Genomic DNA, 23,082 nt, shown 5'->3' on the forward strand with positions numbered 1-23,082 from the left:
GAGAAAACGAAGGAAATCGATAATGAGCAAGCTGTAAATGAACCGGTTGTAACCTTCTAGGAACCGGTTGTCAGTCAACCAAGTACCAGTAACAGTGTTCCTACACTGGTAGATGTAGATGCTGATACTAATGGAGATGAGGATGAAGAAAAAAAGAGAGAGGAATCTATCAAGACCATTCCTCTGTATGTCAAGTTGAATCATGATCCTAAGAAGATCATAGGAGATAAGGATGCAGGAATTATTACAAGAAGAAAGGTCAGAGAAAACTCATGTATGATCTCTGAATTTGAGCCTAAATCATTCAAAGAGGCACATAAAGATGAAGACTGGATCAAGGCAATGGAAGAGGAACTTGACCAGATAGAGAAAAATGGTACATAGTCTTTGCTACCCAGACCGGAGCATAAAAATGTCATTGGTACCAAATGGGTCTTCAGAAATAAGCTAAATGAGGATGGCACAGTGATTAGAAACAAAGCCAGACTAGTGTGCAAAGGATATGCCCAAGAAGAAGGAGAAGACTATGGAGAAACCTTTTCTCCTGTAGCTAGACTGGAAGGAGTTCATATGCTTCTTGCATATGAAGCTTTTAAAGGATTCAAAGTATATCAAATGGATGTAAAATCTACATTCCTAAATGGTGTACTTGAAGAGGAAGTGTATTTAGAGCAACCAGATGGGTTTGCCCTATCTGAAGATAGTGACATGGTGTGTAGGCTACATAAAGCCTTATATGGTCTAAGGCAGGCACCTAGAGCATGGTATGAACGCCTGCACTCCCATCTTGTGAAGATTGGATTTGAGAGAACAAGCGAAGATAGAAATATCTACTTGAAGTCTGAGGGAGATCAGATCCTAATCTGTGAGGTATTTGTTGATGACATTATCTTTGGTGGAAATGACAAGATGAGTCATGAGTTTGCAGATGAGATGAAGAAAGAGTTTGAGATGTCACTCATAGGGGAGATTAAGTTCTTCATTGGACTATAGATCCAGTAGATGAAAGATGGAATCTTTATCACTCATTCCAAGTATGTCAAAGAGGTGTTAAAGACCTTTGGCATGGAAGATAGCAAACTGGTTGGTACACCGATGGTGACTGGTTGTAAATTATCCAAAGAGGATGACTCAACATTGGTTGATGAGAAGGAATACCAATCAATGATTGGTAAGTTGCATTATGTAGTGCATAGCAGACCAAATATTGCACATGTAGTTGGCATTACTGCAAGGTTCCAGAAAAGCCCAAGAGAATCACACTTGGTTGCAGTCAAGTGGATTCTTAGGTATCTGAAGGGAACTATTAATTATGCATTGTGGTATCCATATAGAAAGGATTTCAACTTGAAAGTATTCACAGATGTTGATTGGGTAGGTAATGTAGATGACCCGAAGAGCACAATCGGTAGTAGACTAGTCTCATGGATGAGTAAGAAGTAGAGTTGTATCTCTCAGCCTACAACAGAAGTAGAGTATGTTGCAGCTTTCATGAACTGGACTTAGACAATTTGGATGAAGCATGTATTAAATGGCTTCAAAGTTCCTGTATCTGAACTAGTAAGTATATTTTGTGACAATACTAGTACAATTAACATCTCCAAGAATCCGGTTTTACATTCTAGAACTAAGCACTTTGAGCTTAAGTATCATTTCTTGAGGGAAAAGGTTCAGAACAAAGAGATTACACTGGAACATGTTTCCAATAAGGAGCAGTTAGTAGACATATTCACCAAGCCTCTCCCAAAGGCTACATTTATGTACTTAAGAGGTGAATTAGGTGTGCTTCCCCTTCAAGAAGTAAAATAAAGGTATATGCTCCACATCAGTCAGGTATTGCATAGTCAAATTTTTATTGGATTGATGTGTTGAAGAATGCTACTCCTCAGGGGGAGCAGCATAATGCAATAGGGAAGCTTGTGCCTCCACTTTGGCATTGTTGTCAAAGGGGGAGAAGAAGAGAAGTGGAGAAGATATCTACAGAAATTGAGAGAGAAGATGTGAAGCAGAGAGATATCTTTGTATATTACCATCAATGCTAAAGGGGGAGATTGTTGGCATTATGTGAACTAGTATGAAGACATGATGACATTGTATGTTGTCATTGATGTCAATATGTTGAAGAGGAGAGAACTGGTATATGTGAGAACCAGTATGTTACAAAGAACCGGTATATGTGAGAACCGGTATAACACTGTGAACCGGTATTTGTGCCAAAGTGAAGTGGTGTGTTTGCTGAAGGTGAACCAAAATTTGGTTATGGGAACCAGCACATGGAAGCTTTGTATGAGTACCAGTTGGTAGTCTCAACTTCAGGGTTTCCGGTTGAAGTGCCTCAAGCTTGTGTGACTCAATCGGTGACTTTGTGTGATGAGTTAGCATTGTAACGAAGAACAGATTGTGTTGCCACGTCAGCTTTGTGCACATGAAGGATCTTGCATGAAGGAGATTGTCCCTATCTACCTCAGGAATGTGCGAAGTCTGTAAATGGTGATAATGTGTGATGGGTTGTTAGCCACCATGAAATTAGTGGAAAACAAATGATGGAGAACGTCTTGATATTGGTTCAAGACTGTTGCATTTAATGCAATATGCTCAATGGTCAGGATTGAACCATTTGAATTGCTTAACCTAACAGGTTTAGGGTTTAGGGTTTAAGCTACCGACCTACCTATTTCCTATAAGGTTGATGTTGTGTTTCTTTCTGAGGTTGTTGGCAAAAGTTGTGTGTGTGTATCCAAGAGAAGAGATACGTGATTCTTGCTAGACCAGAAGAGAGAAGCGATACCTACAGAGTGTAAGTGCAGAAGGTGAAGAGGAGCTAAAGCGGATCTGCATTGGCATTGAGTGCTACTACCAGATCATTGTAATACCTGTTGATCTCTAACCACTTCAACAGTTGGGAAATCCCTTAACAGGGTAGCTTTAACCGACTTGTTGTAAATCCTTTAACAAGGTGACTCAAAACATTGAGTTCTTGAAATCCTCTAACAGGGTTTAACCCTTAACCGGGTATTCTAGCCATCCCTTAACTGGGTGATCCCTAACAGGATCGATTCTTAACAAAACCTATTGTATCAGTCTTTAACCGGACAAGGCTTCTAATAGAGTGGACTTCTAAAGAGTTAAAAAATAGCTTGTGGGTAATCATCCCCACCATGGTTTTTCCCAGTTGGGTTTCCACGTGAAAAATATGTGTGTCATGTGTGGTGATATTCTTGTGATGGTTTGAGTGATTTGTGTCTGAAGGTAAATCAAGTTGATCTAGTTGCTTATATATCTTTTGATGATAGATTACCTATTCATGCACTAGGGTGAAATGGAAATGAAGTATTAGAATGTATGAAAAGATAAGTGTCAACCGGTTTATGCTTGTCTCAGTTATTCTGGGTTCTGCCGGTTGTACTCTGTTTAAGACCGGTGTTACTATTTGTCTATCAAAGCATAGTGTCTGCTGACACACTAGTTTAGGATTGTGTATTTGTCTATACTGATTCACCCCCCCTCTCAGTACCGGTTTGGTACTATCTGATTCATCATTGAGTTATCAGGAGACATTGTGTGGTGTTTGTCATCACTTGTTAATTATTTGATCATCTTGTACTTTTTGTAGACACTTATTCCTCACCATTTTCTAATCATACACAAAATTATATTTAAGTACCATGTTACATCTTAATAGAAATTATTCATACCATTCTAATTCCCTTTCCATTACTAGTTAATTAAATAAGTCATGTTAAATAAATAAATCCATTTCTTCTTATCGCAAAACAAAAAATAAATTTACTTCTATTTATCCTCCATATATAATTAGAATCCAATTATTCACTATTATTTTAATCCATGAACAAATCATCAACCAAAATAAATAAAGAAGGATATTTATTCTCACTCATTCTAGAAGCCAATAATGATCCTCCATAACTCTTCTTGCCTATTCTATGTCAATGAGGATTCTCTACTCCTCTCATTCAACCTAAACTATCTCTTGTAGATTGAAGCCTCACTACTCACATCATAATCCTGATATCTATAAATAAATCCTCATCCTTCATCTTTTCATGATGCATAAATGATAAATTTATAAATACATGTAGCTAATTCAAAAATAAAATAAACTCCAGATTTTATCCAAGAGCATATTAAATACATTTGAGGCTTACATTTGGTAATAGTTTACTAATTTTATTTTCAAATCGAGATAGGGATTCTTAGATTTGATTTAGTTTTTATTTTCTAAATCAAGGATATACAATTGTTCATTATGATTGAAGCTCAAAGCTTGGCTTGATTTTTCTAGTGAGGAGATCTTTAGAAGGTTCTCATGTGTTCTTAGGTTAGTCTCATGGAGATAGCAATAATAGTTTCTCAGTATCACAAATAAAGGTTGCATGTTAGATGATTTCTTCTTCGATTGAGAGTGTTGATATGCATGTTAAGGTTTGGATCTTCATCTAATATAATATATATTTATTTTCTAGAAGTATATTGGTTTTAGTGTTATGGAGGTTACTCTTTTCTAAACTATTTTTCTCAAGGTATATTCATGTCATTATTTATTGCACAATTTTTCTTTCTTTCATTCTCTCTATAAGTAGTCTATGCTAGAATGACATTGGAATTTGAATATTGATAACTTGTGTTATCACTTCTCATAGGGTTTAAAAAAATCCATCTATGATTTCTTATATTTGGTATCACTTTATGGGTAAAGGTGGGGAGACCTTCCTTATGGTATTAATCCTTTCTTGAGTGGGATTTAACTGATGTGGATATCTTTTAAGGAAGGTATAGTGAGAAATTATATAACACCAATGATTAATATAACATAATTTGACCATAAAATTATATTATAGTTCATGTTTCATGTTTCTTTAGAGTTCATCCCAATACTACTAGATTTTGTGATGTGGTGGCTTGAACATCTATTTGTTGGATTGAATAATTCTTTAGTTATATGCAATCTTTGGATTTGGTTATTTGGTGACCAAAAATATCCTAGACAAACCTCTAAATACTTGTTAATGTAGAGGTTGTGGATTTGATCATGTGTTGACTTTAACCTAGTAGCTCCTAGAGTAACCTGTTGGTTCTTATGGTTGTTTATGCATTATAGATGAGTATATCATGTATAGTATTTGATACATATTTCATGGATGCATGCACTTGGTGGAGGATATGGAGTTTTTCATTTAGTTACCTATAGATCTTAGACATCCCTTAGTCCTTTTTGGATTTATATACTTGTATGTTGTATATTCATAATAATTTGACTTGTAGGTTGTAAATTTATGATATTCTATCATTCATAATGTGAATATTTTATCTTTTTTTTATAGGTGTTTTAGATATAATATTATATTTATAATTTCATGTATTGGTCCCCAATTTTCTAATCTCCAAATTATGCTTGAATTATAAAACCCCTTTATGCATTTTTTTGGTATTATTCCCAACATAGATAACAATTCTAATATATTTACTAGTGGGTCTCCATTGGTCAAATTTTGCACATAAATTGTTCTCCCTCATTTCCCATGCTCTTATCAAATGCCATAAATTACAAGGGTCTCAAAAATTCTAATTGAAAAGGTTTATATTTAAATTTACAAGCTGGTGCAGGAGGACCTAGTGGACTGTATGCCTCCATGAGGCCATTTTGTAAATATTTTCTTTACATGGTGTTTGAGTCATGTCATAAGGTCTTTTTGGACCATGTTAAATGTTTTAAAGTTAGTTTAGGTTGCTAGGAAGTAGTTCTGTTGAATATTGTCAATTATTGTCAAAAACTTGTCAAGTTGTAAAAATGCAAAAATTGGGAATATGAAAGGTCATCATTTGAAAATCCATGTGGAATTTGGTTGAATAGTTACCAATGGTTTGGAATGAGTTTAAATATGTTCAAAATCCTCATGAAAGGTTGGAGAGGAGATGGGTAGAAGTGGAATGTAAAGTTTTGACAAGTTATTGAATAAAATACATTGTGTTTCCTACATTTTGCAACGTTATGCTCTGCTCGAGACCATTGCATGGCCTTGTATGGAATGTGGGTTATCTTTCATGCATTGGGATTGATGAAAAAGAGAGAAAGAAGGAAAAAGATAAGGCAATTAAAATGGATATTGAGAAAGAGATTAAAGAATTGATACAAGCCATGGAAAAAACAAGAAATGATATGGAGGAGTTGGAAAAATGAATAGAACTTGTAATGCAAATATGACATTTACCAATCAAGAAGAAGGTATCATGGCCTATTAAGAAGATTGTTCAGTAGAGAAGAAATAAAAAAATAGTTGTGGAAGAGGAAGTTGTAGTAGTAGAACAAATTGAATGTGGCCCTAAAGTGTAATAGGAAGAGATTGATCTAATCCTTTGGAACAGGATGGCAGATTTGGAAGAAGAGGAATACCACTTTTTTTATGAAAGTCCTAAACAATTATCTGCTATGATGGAAGAGTTGGAAGATTTTGTTCATAAAAGGAGGCCCTTAGAGGAAAAGGTTGAAGTTGAGTGTATGGTGCAAGGAGACAAGGGGGAGACCTCAAGATCTCAATATTTTATTTCTTTTTCATTGCATTATATATGTGTAGGTTATAAAGGAAAAGGAGAAGTGCATACCTTGTATGAGGATGAAGACATAGATAATGATATTGAGGCATTTAGACAAGAATAGAGTTTTGGAATTTGGAAGCTAAGAAAATAATGGATATGAGATGGTGTAAGAAGAAGAAGAGGAAGAAGAGGAAGAAGGACCCAGGAAGAGTTGCACGGATAAAGGAAAAGTTGCAAACGAATTGGAATACTAGGACGAAGGATCAGATTTATATTCAAGAGGACTTGAATTTTCTTTTCTTTGGGAGTTTGGTACAGGAGCACCTAGTGGACTTTATGGCTTCATGAGGCCATTTTGTAAATATTTTCTTTACATGATGTTTGAGTCATGTAACAAGGTATTTTTGGCCATGTCAAATGTTTTAAAGTTGTTTTAAGTTGCTAGGAAGTAGTTTTGTTAAATATTGTCAAAAAAATGAAGTTGTAAAAATGCAAAAATTGGGAATATGAAAGGTCATCATTTGAAAATTCATGTGGAAGTTGGTTGGATAGTTACCAAAGGTTTGGACTATGTTTAAATATCTTCAAACTCCCCATGAAAGGTTGGAGAGGAGAATGGTAGAAGTGGAATGCAAATTTTTGAGAAGTTATTGAATAAAATACATTAAGCTTCCTACATTTTATAACATTATGCTTTACTCCATACCATTTTATGGACTTGTATGACATTGGGATTGATGAGTATATGAATCCTCTTTCATTTTAATTTTTTTTCATTGATATTTGTTAATTATTATGAAAGTTATGAACATTTTAATGACTGCAACTTCTAGATTTTTAGGCAACACTCATGTTGCAGTGAATAGTATGAATTGGTACAGATGTTCTATGATCATAAAGTGGTATTTTTAGATATATTATTGAATATCCTTTCCATTTTGATTGGTCTCATCCATTTTCATTGAGTTTTGATTATTTTAGAGGTGTTTTACTGAGATAGGGTCGGAAACCCTTGGTGAATAAGCTTAATGTAGATTACCAGTCAATTTTAGGCCTTTGTGTTACAAAACAACCTACCCTTATTTTTATATATGTTGTATAAATCCCAAATGGGTATCCAAAAGTGGTCTTGGATCCTATAGGTCGGGTCTACATCAAAATCTATGCCCAATAAACTCAAATTGTTGTACTAATGAGGCCTATGATCAGAATTACCAGTCGTTATTTGACACCCATTTTCTAAAAAAAACTATTCTCATTCAGACAAATGTTTAATAAATTTAAAAAGGGTACTCAAAACAGATTTATTATTTTGGTTTGTAGATCTGGCTTGAAAGTTATGAGGGAAAAACAAGGTTTGGAGTACTACTAGGAGAATGGTGAGATTGCAAGAGAAACCCATCAAATTAGGGTTGGAAGTTTCAAAGTTTGGTTGGTTTGAGCTAGTTTGAATCCCTCTGCCTTACCTCTGCATCACAAGTTATGTGATTATGCTAGTGTATTAAATTTTTCCTTCTTGGTACATGTTGTTGGAAACTTGAGTTGTTGTGCTGTGTAGATGGTCCAAAAGAGAGTATTGATTTTGTTGAGTGGCCTAAAAATATTATTAAGGTGTTTTCAAAAGGTTGGTGTAGTGGAAGTTTAAATATGTAGGAAACAATATTTATGCAGGAAAGCATTTTTAATGTCCCAGTGGAAGAATGCTTTGCATTCCTCCAGTATGTGAAGATTATAGAGTTCAATTATAGATATAATAGTTATGATTTGTGTATGTTGCACTACCAAGTTTTCAAGTCCTTTGTTGATCATATGGTAGAGTTAGTTGTTGCTATTGGGAAGTTTGTTGGAATAGTGTTGTCATTGATGTCAACATATTCTTTTGTGTATTCCAGTGTTGCAGTCAAATTGAATGAGTTGGTTTAGCCTAAATGTTGTAGATGAGTTGATGCAGTTTAATGGGTTTTGAGATACTTATCTCTAGTTGATTCAACATAAGTTTTAGTGGTTCTCATGTTGATTTGATCAATTTATGAGGTCCGGTATTAAGGATGTTATTCAATTATTCATGTTATTCAATATTCTGGTTTGTGCTTCGTATTGCTCAAAAATTGTACTATCTTTAGTTACAGATGTGTGGGATATATTATGTATATTTATGTGTGTCCTCATTTTGATTGGTTCATGATTTGGAAATCTACAAGCGAATCTTTCAGGTTGAAAATCAGTTATCTTGGTGTCCTTGATCTCTAATAGAGAGATGATGATGATTCTAGTAATCTGAGTTGTTGTGGTTGTTGTGGTGCAATTCATGTTGCATGTGAATGTTTCTAGATCTTGTTCTATGTGTATTGGTGCTCAGCATTGATTATTGTGCACGCTATTGAAGGTTTTCCTTGTTCGATGATTTTCTTTGTGTTATGCAATATTTATGATGTGGTAGTGTGTTGCAGATGTTCAAGGCATAATTATTGGAGGTGTTACATACTTGTGGTTGTTGTTTAGGTCCAGACTATATCTTAGCCAACATTGTTTTGGTCTACATGTATTGTTGTAGCATGTGAGGTTATTATTTTGTAATTTGTATTAAGGATTTGGCTAACCTATATTTTATGGGTTGATGAATTGTTTAAATAAATTTAATAATCCTTGAGAGTGATAATGTTGTGTGCGAATATTGTATCAATCATTTAGTAGTAGGGAAGTTCTGTTAAGTTATTCGAAGAAGTGCGTTGTAGAGAAGATTTGACAGTGAGCTTAATTGGAAGTGTACTCAGGCATATGGAGATGATATTTTCATAGTTCATGTAAAATGGATTGTTGTCTAAATTATTTTGTAAGCTAGTGAGACTTCTTGTAAGGCAATGAGCCTTCCCTAAGGGTTGTAGCCTATCTAGGTTTCTTGTAATTTCAGTAGTGAGCTTTAGGTAGTGTGCCTGAATGCATGTGCATTCCCCATTGCAAGATTTCACTTACTCCTAATAAGGTATTATCTCATTGTGGGTAGGTTCCCACTATAGTTTTTGCCTTAACCAAGTTTTTCATGTCAAAAATCTTGATGTTATGTGTGTTATTGATGTGGTGTAGTTTCATGCTTTAAATTGTTAACTATCATTTATGATTTGTGGTTTAAGTTACAGTAAGTTTTTGGGCAAACTTATTCACCCCCCCCTCTTAGTTTGTTGAATTGTTGCCAATAATTAGTATCATAGCTATATTCTTTGAAAGAAGCTTGATTGCTCGAGGATATATGGGATGACAATCTTTACTTTTGAGAAGGATAGTCTAAGATTTGATGGAATAAACAACACTCTTTGGAAAATCTAAATGCAATGTGATTTGAGATGCATTGGAGAAGAGTACTAGAAGATTACTAATAATATATATAATGTTCCTCATAATGGTCCTACTACTATAGATGAGATAAAGGAAGCATAATTCATTATTAGAACTAAGGAAGCACTGTTGAGTTCCTTGACAGATTCTAAAATGACTAATGTGATGGACTTAGAGATTGCTCATGAAATCTAGATAAAATTGGAGACCTTGCATGAAGGTGATAGTCATGTGAAGATTGCTAAGTTTCAAACCTTGAAGGACAAATATGAGAACTTGAAGATGAGTGAAGATGAGAAAATCACTTATTTTATGCAGAAAGTGAATGAGCTTGTGTATGGAATCAGATCTTTCGAGGGAGTATTAGAAGAATATGAGATTGTTGCTAAAGTGTTGAGATCCTTGCCTCCTTCTTATAAACATAAAGATGCTTCTATTGATGACGTCCAAATTATGACAAATGTGACAAGAGACCTATTGATTGGTAAACTTCCTCCTTTTGAGCTGAGTGAGTTTGGAGACTTTGTTATTAAGACTGAATTTGCATTCAAAGCTACTATTTTTGGGAAGCAGAGATATAATCTGAGGGAAAGTTATACAAGAATATATAGGTATGAGAAAGAGACCTTGAGGAAATTACATGTTTTTCATGAAATAAGATAGGACATTTTGCATCAAAAATAATTAAGAGGTAACTTTTCTTCATACTTATTGGACCTCTTAAATGTTTTTCATGTAATAAGATAGGATATTTTACATCAAGGTGTCAAGAAAGAGATAGAAATCCAAAGAAGCCATTTAAGTCATATAAGCCTAAATATCAGAAGAAGTGTTATTATGTTGTTGATGAAGGTGTGACAAATGATGACTCGAATAAAGGAAATTAGAGAGATGAATTTGTGTTCATTGCTATCAAGGAAGATGATCATGTAACTATAGATTCTACAAGATGCAATAATGTGGAGAAAGCTTTGACTGCTAAAATTGAGGAGAAAGATGAAAGGGTAATTGTCAGTGGTTGTTCTCATCATATGATGGGTGATAAGAATAAATTTGGAAAAGTATGATGGTGGTATAGTAAGAATTGGTGATAACAAAGCTTGTGTAATAAGTGGTAGAGGTTCTATTTCTCTTGATGATAAACATAATATCGATGATGTTTTGTATGCTAAAGGATTAAAGATAATATTTTGAGTGTTAGTCAGATGGTTGATAAATAATATAACTTGCAATTCAAGAATGACAAATGTGAGATCTTGAGTAGCTCTAGAACTAAGATTGCATCAAGTACAAAGACTAAAGGTAATATCTTTCACTTGAATGTTGGTGGTAAAAGTTGTTTGATTGCTCAGATTGATAAAAGTTGGTTATGGCATAGAAGAATGTGCCATGTAAATTTTGATTGCATGGTTAAGATAAGTTCTACTCAAGCAGTGAGAGATCTACTGAAGTTAATAAAGCCTACTAATTGGGTATGCAAGGAATGTCAATTAGGGAAGCAAACAAGAGTTACCTATAAGAGAAAACAATATAATACTAATAGATTGTTGGATCTTGTACATATTGATTTATGTGGTCCTTCTAGAGTGAGAAGCTTGGAGGGTGACATGTATTTATATTGGATATTGTTGTTTCTAGGATATGTTGTTGTCATCGATGTCAACATATTACTATGTTTTGGTGTTGCAAAGAGCTGTTTGGTGATCTGGTGATTACAAAGAATTGATCTAGTTGGTTTATCTATTTGGGATGTTGAATCAACTAAAGATACTTCACTCTTTATTAGTTTCAGTGATCCAGAAGTTTACTTGATCATATCATTTGATCCGGACTGAGGTTTGCTTTATTTATTTAGTGGTTAGAAAACTCTGGTATTTGATCTAATCTTGAGTTGTGGATTTGGCAGAGTGTTTGGGATGTTCATGTGTATCTTTATTTTAGATGGTTTGTTATTTGGTGCCCCACAAATTATCTTTCTAGATGGAATTGTTGTTGTTAAGTGCTCTTGAGTGTTAGCGTATTGATTGATAAAGATTTGAATAACTGGTGTTGGTGCAGCTATTGCGGATGGTTCTAATGTGCTTGTTGTTGTTTCCTAATCATGTCCTATTTTTTATGGTGGTCTGCATTGATCCTTGTGTGTGTTATTGAAGATCTTATGGGTTTGGTGATATTCTTCGTGTTATGCAGTATATTCAGTGGTGTAACATGTTGTGGTTGATCTTGGGGAGATTTCTGATGGTGTTGCATGTTCAAGGATTTGAATTGGGTTCATTCTATGTTGTCTATATCATTGTATTGGTTTGGTGGTTGATTTATGTATTGTAATGTAATTTTGTAATTAGGTATTTAGGGGTTGGTTGACGTTGTAGTCAAGGCTAATGATCTATATAAATAGGTGTTATATTCATGTAATTAAAGTATTGGTATTGTGTCTGCATTATCAGAGAGTGGTGTATGTGCAAATAAGAAAATTCATCAATTGGTGTGGTGTATTGAGTAGAGATTGTTGCAGAGCAGAAAAATGAGCTTAACCGGAACTATCATCAGGCATTAGGAGATGTTATTCTTTTAGTTCATCTTAACTAGATTGTAGTCTAAATATTGTTGTAAGATAGTGAACCTTCTTTGAGGTTGTGTTGGCATGATTGGCATAACTGATGCAAATGAAAAATGATGACTGAACTGGTGAAGGACTATTTGTGATGACATTGTGATGAAGAGATTGAGATTGCATAATTGGATAACTTTGATAAGTTATGTGTGTTGTCATTTATGACAACTAGTGTTTATTAGGTTGTACTTTATCATCTTAGTCTTTTTGGTCTACTGGAAAGACCTTACCAGCAAAGAAATAGGAAAATAGGAATTATGACCTTAACCGGTAAACGAAGAAAATATTTTGGTTAGATCTAGTGATTCATGATGATTGAAGTATTACAGTTTTGAATGGGAGTTTGTATCATTTTAATATGTATCTGACCAAAACCACATCATGTTTTGGTTACCAGAAGTCATGTTTATGATTTTTGTTATATTATGTAGGGTTTAAGAAGGTTTTAAGGAGTGGTAAAGAATTCTTATAACCGGTAATGATTTTTGTTTTGGTGGTGATTTACATCAAGTTCAAATGTTGGTGATGATGTGGCTAGAAACATGTGAAGTATTTGAATGATATTTTGGCGCGATCAAGAGCAAATTTATTGGGAATGTGCAAAGTACTTAGTAGAATGATCTAAGGGTTTGACTTTGTATTAGATTGAGGTGCGCTGATCATCCAATGAGTGTAATTGATTTGTAATTGATTATTATGATCCATTTGATGATCTATAATAAGTTGTAAAGATCTTTGATGATCTATGTTGTAAGTCTTAGGGTTTTGTAACCAACTAAGATGTAAAGGTTATTTATGTTGGTTTAGTTGATGTTTGTTATGTCGGTGGTTTTGAGAAGAGTGTGAAGCTGAACAAGAGTGTGAGAGATCTGCCAGAGTGTAGCAGATTTGGAGTAGAATTAGATATGATCAAGCAGTTAAGTGCTATACCTAGATCATTCACTATTGTTCCCTAATAGTTGTAGCAGTCAAAATCCCTTAACCGGGTAGGTCCTAACAGACCTTACATTGTAAATCCCTTAATCAGGTAGCTCAATATCTGATTGTTAAATCCTCTTGTGAGGTTGATCCTGATAGGTCAAAGCTCCTAACAAGGCTCATCATCTAAATCCCTTAACTGGGTGACTCCCAAAAGGGTCTTCTCCTAATAGGGCATCTTTGTAATCTCCTAACCAGGCTAGGCTCCTAATAGGGTGCATTCCGAAAGAGTGCATAATTTTTTTGGGTACCAATTCCCACCGTGGTTTTTCCCTATTTGGGTTTCCACATGAAAAACATGGTGCTCATATGGTGAATGTTTAATACGCTGTTATGTTTTATTTTAGTTAATGCATGGTTAATGAACACTTAATGTGCAGACTTGATAAATCAGATTAGCAGATGATTATCAGTAGATACCAGTACTGGTAAATGGTTTTGTTGTTGGATATTGTTTGATTTGGTGAAAGTTTTATAAGGTTGAGTTTCAAATTTAAATTTGTTGTTAATACTAATTCAACCCCCCTCTCAGTATTAATTGGATCCTCTAAGATTAACAATTGGTATCAAAGAATTGGTCCTCTATGTGTAGAAAGCTTAACAGCTTGAGGGAAAGATCATGAAGAAAGATGATGAAAAAGGAGGGTCCCAAGTTCAACAAGGACAACTACTAGATATGGAAAGATCGGGTGAAGATATACATCAAAGGATTGGGTGCTCAGTATTGGAATCATGTGGTAAACAAGTATGTTTCTCCTACTACCAACCCCTTGATACCGAATGAGCTTAAAGAACAACAAGAAAACATTAAAGCCTTGGAAGCAATTGTAAGTACTTTATCTAATTCTGAGTATATAGATGTTCATAGATTAGAAACTATATTTGAGGTATGAGATAAATTAGACTTGATTTATGGAGGAGATGAACATGTACAAAGAGGAAAAGAAGAAATTTTAAGAGGCAAATTTGATGAAATGAAAATGGTTGATGGTGAGAACATTGCACAATATGGTCAAAGGATTAAAGAAGTTGTAGGTGGCATTAAGAGTGTTGGACGTAAGATTGATGATGATGTTGTTGTTAGTAAAATGCTTAGAACTCTCCTACCATAATATGCTATTAGAGTTTCAGCAATTCAAGAAATAAGATCTATTTCTAAAGGTAAAGTCACTGTTGATTCTCTTATTAGAAAGTTGACTACATTTGAGTTAAACAACTTTGATAATAGTGTTTCAAAATCATCTAAATCTACTTTTAAAGCTTTTGTAATCAGTACATCTATGAAGAAAGGAAATGATATTTGTCATAATCATGATTGTAGGTCTAGTCATGGAAGTAGCAGAGGTGAGGATGATAATGAAGATCATTTGATGGAACTTGAGGCACTATTGGCTAAAAGTTTCCGAGAGGCACTAGTAAGTATAATGGTAAATTACCCTTGAAGTGTTTTTCCTGCAATAATATTGGGCACATTGCTGCAAATTGTCCTAATGGTGATAAAAAGGAAAAGTTCAGGAAATTTAAAGGAAAATGACAAAAACATTGCTATGTTGCAGTTGATGAAGGAGTAACTGATGAAGAATCAGAAGAAGATGACAATGAGGAGATAGTGTTTGCTGTTGTGAAGGAAGATCAAACTGACAAAAAGCCATTGGTGTCTCACATGAATAGTGATGATGAATGGATAATAGATAGTGGTTGTTGACACCACATGATTGATGATAGAAACAAGTTCTTATCTCTTGAAGAATTTTATGGCGGTGTGGTAAGTTTTGGTAACAACTCACCCTGCATGGTTAAAGGTAAAGGAACTATTTCATTGAATGAAAAAAGTAATGCAGATGATGTCTTTTGGTTTGATGGATTAAAACATAACCTTTTGAGTGTTGGTCAATTAAATAATAAGGGATATCTTCTAGAATCTAAAAGTGGAGTGTGTAGGATTCTTGGAAGTAATGGAGAATTGATGCAAAGTGTGATGAAGGTATTTTTATTGGTTACTCTACAAAGAGTAAGGTTTTCAAATGTTATAACAAGAGATCAAAAAGGATCAGTGAGAGTGAAAATGTGAAGGTAGATGAACTCTCTAAGAAATTTGATGAGACTAGTAGATCTGAACCTGAGAAAGATGAAGAAAAACTTGTGTTTATTGAACCGGAAGTACAAAAGAATGATGAGCAGGCAAATTTAGAAATAGGTGCTCAATCGGTAAATGAAGAAAGAGATGAAGAACATGAAGTAGAAGGCACAAAAATTGAACCAGTAATACCAAGATATGTTAGACTAAATTATTGAGAAGAACAAATTATTGGAGATAAAAATGTTGGTGTACAAACAAGAAGGAAAATCAAAGAAAATTCTTGTCTGATTTCTACTATTGACACTAAAACAATAAGAGAGGCATTGAAGGATGATGATTAGATTAATTATATGAATGAGGAATTGGATTAGATAGAGAATAACATGACATAGATACTTGTTCCCAGACCAAAAGACAAGAATGTGATTGGCACTAAATGGGTCTTTAGAAACAACTTGAATGAAGAAGGCAAGGTTGTGAGGAATAAATCAAGGTTGGTATGCAAAGGATATGCACAAGAAGAAGGAGAAGATTACGAGAAACCTTTGACCCATGGCAAGATTGGAAGGAGTAATAATGTTACTTGCTTATGTTGCATTTAAAGTATTTAAGGTCTACCAAATGGATGTTAAATTTTCTTTTCTTAATGTCACCCTTGAGGAATAAGTGTACATAGAACAAATTGATGGATTTGTTTTGTCTGGGGATAAAAATGTGGTTTACAAGTTACATAAGGCACTGTATGGATTGAAGCAGGTACCAAGAGAATGGTATGAAAGATTGCATGCACACCTGATCAAGATAGAATTCTAGCATACCAGTGAAGACAATAACACATATCTTGAGACTAATGGAGACATAGTGTTGATAGCTGATGTATTTGTAGATGATATAATTTTTGGAGGTGATGATGATTTATGTATGGATTTTACTAAGGAGATGAAGAAATAATTTGAGATGTCTCTTATTGGTGAGATTAAGTTTTTCATTGGGTTGTAGGTCCAGCAATTGGATGGTGGAATGTTTGTTTGTGAGAGTAAGTATGTAAAGGAAGTTTTGAAATTTTTTGGCATGGAGGATTGTAAATTGGTTGGTACTTTGATGGTGACAGGTTGTAAATTGTCTAAACAGGATGATTCACCCTTTATTGATGAAAAAGAATATAGGTCCATGATTGGTAAGTGGCATTATGTTGTTCAAAGTAGGTCTGATATTGCACATGTTGTTGGTTTGGTTGCTAGATTTTAGAAGGATCCCAAGGAGACTCACTTGGTAGTGGTGAAAAGGATATTTAGATATCTAAAAGGTACAATTGGTTATGGCTTATGGTATCCTTATAAAAATGATTTTTCTTTGGAATTGTTTATTGATGCAGATTGGGCAGGTAATGTTGATGACTCGGAAAGAACTACCAGTGGAGCTTTTCTTCTTGGAGGTAGATTGGTTGCTTGGACAAGTAAAAAGAAAACATGTGTATCATAGTTAACAACAGAGGTAGAGTATGTTGTAGCACAAATGAATTGCACGTAGGCAATCTGGATGAGACATGTGTTTAAAGGTTTTAAACTTGATATGTCTGAATCGGTAACTATTTATTATGACAATACAAGTGCAATTAATATTTCAAAAAATTATGTATTACATGCAAGAACTAAACACATAGAATTGAAATATCACTTTCTAAGTGAGAGAGTACAAGAAAGACAAGTCATAATGGAGTATGTGACAAGCTAAGAGTAGCTAGCAAACATTTTCACAAAACCATTGCCAAAGACTACCTTTGAGTAACTCAGAGGTAAATTAGGGGTTAGAGCCCTACACAAGAAAAAATAGGTTGCAAGAGATGCATCAATCCAGTATGCTTATTGAACACTTTTCACTATGGATTGATGAAATGATGGCTACTCTATGGGGGAGCAACTTAGATGAGATTTGTAGAGATGTTGAAGACAACGACAACAAATTTGATGACCGTCGATGCATATGCACCTTTGGCATTGTTGTCAAAGGGGGAGAATAAGAAATATGATTGGGGAGAAGAAATTTATTAGCCTCAGGAGAAGAAGATGTGTAACAGAAAGGGACTGAAGAGTGAAGTGCAATAGAGGAGTTCCAGAACTAAGCAACATGATTTTAGTTGAATATGTTGGTGTTTATGTTGGTATTTCCATCAATGCCAAAGGGGGAGAATGTTGGCATGATTGGCATAATTGATGTAGATGAAGAATGATGACTGAACTGGTAAAGGACTGTTTGTGATGATAGTGTGATGAAGAGATTGAGACTGCATGATTGGATGAATTTGATCAGTTATTTATGTTGCCATTGATGGAAAATGATGTTTACTATGTTCTATTTTATCATCTTAGTCTTTTTAGTCTACTAGAAAGACCCTACCGGTAAAGAAATAGGAAACTAGGAATTTGGACCTTAATCGGTAAACGAAGAAATGTTTTGATTAGATCTGGCGATTGGTGATGATTGAAGTATTGCGGTTTGGAATGTGATTTTGTATCATTGTAATATGTATCTGATTAGAACTGCATCATGTTTTAGTTACCAGAATTCATGTTTATGCTTTATGTTATATTTTCTATAGGGTTTAAGAAGGGTTTAAGGATCGGTAAAGAATTCTTATAACCAGTAATAATGTTTGGTTTGGTAGTGATCTAAATCAAGTTCAAATGTTGGTGATGATGTGGCTGGAACCGCGTGAAGTGTTTGAATGTTGTTTTGGTGCAATCAAGAGTGAATTTCTTGGGAATGTGCAAAGTGCTTAGCAGAATGAGCTAAGGGTTTGAATTTGTATTAGATCAAGGTGCGGTGATCATTCAATAATTATAATTGATTTGTAATTAATTGTTATGATCCATTTGATGATCTATAATGAGTTGTAAAGATCTATGATTATCTATGTTGTAAGTCTTAGGGTTTTGTAACCGACTAAGATGTAAAGGTTATTTATGTCAGTTTAGTTGATGTTTATTGTGTTGGTGGTTTTGAGAAGATTGTGAAGCCAAACCAAAGTAGCAGATTTGGAGTAGAATTGGATTTGATCAAACAAGCAGTTAAGTGCTATACCTAGATCATTCACTATTGTTCCCTAATAGTTGCAGTAGTAAAATCCCTTAACTGGGTGGGTCCTAACTGACCTTACATTGTAAATCTCTTAACCAGATAGCTCAACCTCTGAGTGTTAAATACTCTTTTGAGGTTGATCCTAATAGGTCAAAGCTCCTAACAGGGCTCATCATCTAAATCCCTTAACTAGGTGACTCCTAATAGAGCATCTTTGTAAGCTCCTAACCAAGCTAGGCTCCTAACAGGGTGCATTTCAAAAGAATGCACAATTTTTGTGGGTCCCAATTCCCACCATGGTTTTTCCCTATTTGGGTTTCCATATGAAAAACATGGTGTTCATATGGTGAATGTTTTTATGTTGTAGACACCTAATATTAATTAAATCAATATTTAATTAATTTAAGCCTGTCAACATAATTGATTGACTTAATTGTGTTATCCTTATTCTTCTTAGTGTTAATTTAATCTAATTTTATTAATTCTATCAATATTGTCCAATAATTAATTTATCAAATAAATTAATTATTCCCTTATTCTTCTAAAGTCCCCTCCAATAATTATTTCCTCTAAACCCACTTAGTTAATTAATTCTAATTAATTAACCTAGTCATGTGATTCCTACAAATCACTTTTCCTAATCCCACTTAGCCTAATTAATCCTTCTAGAATATCTCATAATCATGATTATCATTATCCCTCAATTTTTAATTCCCACTCATGTCACATCAACATTGAGTCTCTCAAAGAAATTCAAATTTCTTTGAATCCCTCAATGCATCCTTATTTTGGAATTTTTAATTCCTCATATTTGAAATTCAAATTTCTCCCCCCTTTTCCCAAGGAATTTTATATTCTTGTTTATTTTCCCAAGGCACCCTTGATCCATTCCTTCTATCTAAAATCAATCTCAACCCTTCATGATCAAATATCTTGGCCCTCCATTGGCCTTCTCCAATCTATAAATTGGAGCCTATTCTCCTCACAAATAGTCCACTTCTCATGCATTGTCATGCTTCTTATTTCTTCTCTCATCCTCTTCATAATCCTCTATCAAATCCATCCATCCTTAATCTTTCAATCCAAATCCAATCCATCAATCTATCTTGTTGAGCACAAAGGAGATCAATCCATATCCAAATCAAGCAAGCATCACATCAAGTGGAGCATCAAGGGGGCATCCTCATCATCCACTTCATCAAGCTCAATCTGAAGGAGAAGGTAAAATAGCAAGGTAAAAATGATTTCTTGATGTTTTCATGTTTTTTATGCTTATTTCATTGTGTTTTTGATCATTTGACCTTTCATTCCATTTTCCCCTCTTCATTATGGCATGCCTAGTGGGACCCACATCCCTAATCTAACCTTCCTTGCAAGTTTTGTAATTTTTTGGTTGTAGGCAACACTTCAGCTTGAAAGTTCATACGACATTTTGCATATCGTAGGATGAGTTTTTGTGTTTTGTCGTCCTGGGATTAGGGAATTGTCATACTACTCTATGAAGAAACTTGTACGAGTTTCTGATTGATCCTACATTCCATCTCTCCTCTTTCTAATTCTATTTTTCTTCTTCTCTATCACAGAAACCCATACAAGTTTTTGTTCCCAGCCGTATGAGTTTCTATTCCCAATTGTACGAGTTTCTATACTAAACCTTACGAGTTTATGTTTACTCATATGTAATCATGAGAATACTCGTATGGGCCTATGAGAAAACTTGTATTAGTTACTATTCTCTTTCTTATAATTTAAGTTATATTCTATATATATATATTGTCAGGATGTTTGAGAGGGGTTTCAGATTTCTAGGAGTTATAATGCAAAATCTAGTTTTTGAAGGTTTTTCCAAATTTTAGACTTAGTCAAATTTCAGGGCTTTTTAGGATCAGGAGTTTTTGGATGTTTTGACAGTCTAACAAGTGTTTGTAGATCTCATTTGTAAAAGGATTCATCAATCAAACCTACGCTTGTCAAAGACTTCATTTTGAAACTACTAACCAAGTGGTTTTGCAGGTTGCCTTGGAGATCCAATTAAACCATTTGTTTTCGATTTTTAGGCACTTAGGCTTAATTAGGGGGTAAATGAATCATTTTATTTCATTTTTGTTGAAAGTGTGAAAGTAGGAGAGTATTCTCTTTTCTATCTAGACAATTAGAAATCTAGACCTTTGGCACTTTTCTAGTTTGTTTGTGTTACCCTTAGCGGGTCTGCCCTCTTGAGTTGCTCTTAGAGATGGTGAGAGGGGAATGACCCAAGTGAGTACACCCAGACCTGGGGTTCCCAAATCACTATTATAAATAGGCCATTGAGATCAAAATAATAAATGCTTAGGGTTATTTGAGAGTTCACTCTCACATTGGGTGCTTAGTAGGATGCTAGAGATCTCAATCACACTTGCATGACTACTAGATTCTTGGTGCTTCATTAGGCTATAGGCCTCAATTGTGCTTGTGTAACTCTAAAGGGTAGTTCCTAATGGGAAGACATACTAAACACCTTGTGCATAGTGGCCAAAAACCTTCTAGTCATTGGTGGAGGAGGTCGGACCTCCAAAGCCGCCCATATTTTTACGACCCTTAGTAGAGACACAAAGTTCACCATGAGGATTTTTCATGGGAATTGATGCTTGGCTTCCCCAGAGAAGTGAGTACCATGGAGGGGAGTTAGTGGGTTCAAGCATCTAAGTTTCCACTCTGGGTAAGTGTAGTTGGGAAACCAATTGGGATCCATTGATTATTGTCTTTTCTCACCATAGGATATGTTGTGAAGGAGCATGAGTGTCTTTTGAGTCTAACTTCTTTTAACCATTGTGTTTTCTTTACTTGACATATCTTTCCAATTCCATCCCCAACAACCAATCAATCCTCGCTCTCTCCAAATTACATCTTTTCATCATCAAATCCTTAATCCATTTCTATCTATCCAAGAAATTCATCAATCACCAATCCACTTTCATCCATTCAAACAATCATCCTTCCTCAACCAATATTTTGGTCCAAATCATTCATCTGACTTTGTGTAGCCTCCCCCTTTATTATTCCTTCTATCTATCCATTCTCCCATAATCATTCTCCCTCTAATCCAATCAAATCTCAAAAATTCCAATCAATCAAATCTATCCATCTTCCTAATCTGGTTATCTAGTCCAATCAATCAATTGTCCAATCCAATTCAATCCAATTCAATCCAATCCAATCCAATCCAATCAAATCAAATCAAATCAAATCAAATCAAATCCAATCTAATCCATCTCAATCCAATCCAATCAATCAATCATCCAATCAAATCAGGTCCTAATCCAAGGACTCATCCAATTCAATCCAATCCAATCCAATCCAATCAAATCAAATCAAATCAATCAAATCAAATCCAATCTAATCCAATTCAATCCAATCCAATCCAATCAATCAATCATCCAATCAAATCAAGTCCTAATCCAAGGACCAATCCAATTCAATCCAATCCAAATCCAATCAAACCAAGTCCTAATCCAAGGACGAATCCAATCAAATCCAATCCAAATCCAATCAAATCAAGTCCTAATCCAATCAAATCAAATCAAACCAAACCAAATCAAATCCAATCCAAATCCAATAAAATCAAGTCCTAATCAAGGGAGTAATCCAATCCAATCCAATCCAATTCCAATCCAAATCAAATCCAATCCAAATCTAATCAAATCTAATCCATCATCATTCCAAGCCAAGTCCTAATCCTAATCTTCATTTAACATCATCTTCACAGTTTTTCCCCTCTAGAACATATTCATCCAATTCCAATCTAATCCTTCACTCTCAACATGACTACCCATAATTTCAAAGCTTGGATTGAGAAGATGCTCATGGAAGTTCATGAATCTACCTACCAAGTTAATCCCATAATCTCCCACTCGCCTATCATACCTTCATCCATCCCATCTCAACACATTACACCCAATCCCAATCTATACCATATCTCCATCTTATTCCCCATCCATATCACCATATTATCCCTCATCCACATACTCCTCTAATCCGATATGTATACCTCCATCTCCCCCCCCATCTACATCCCAATCCCCATCCCTCTACAACGCATTCATTACCTCTACTCCCCATCCAAATCCTTTACTCCATAGTCTTCCAATCATTAATCCTAATTCCACAATCCATTATCCTAATCCTCCATCCAATCCCAATCCTCCATCTAATCCTAATTCTCCATCTAATCCTAATCCTCCCAAATCCATATTGTCCACATCCTCCAAATCCATCATCCATAATCTTATCCAAGACATGCTATCAAAGGAGACAAAATCCTCACCTCAAAGAAAAGTGGCCAAGTCTCCTCAAGTCCTCCATCCACCCAAATCACCTCCACCTCAAAACAAATACCAATCCTTCACACTTCATGATACCCCCATTTCCCCATCTACTTACATCAAAGGTTCCATATCTTCCTCCA

The sequence above is a fragment of the Cryptomeria japonica genome, chromosome 11 (genome assembly GCF_030272615.1).
Source record: "Cryptomeria japonica chromosome 11, Sugi_1.0, whole genome shotgun sequence".
NCBI lineage: Eukaryota > Viridiplantae > Streptophyta > Pinopsida > Cupressales > Cupressaceae > Cryptomeria > Cryptomeria japonica.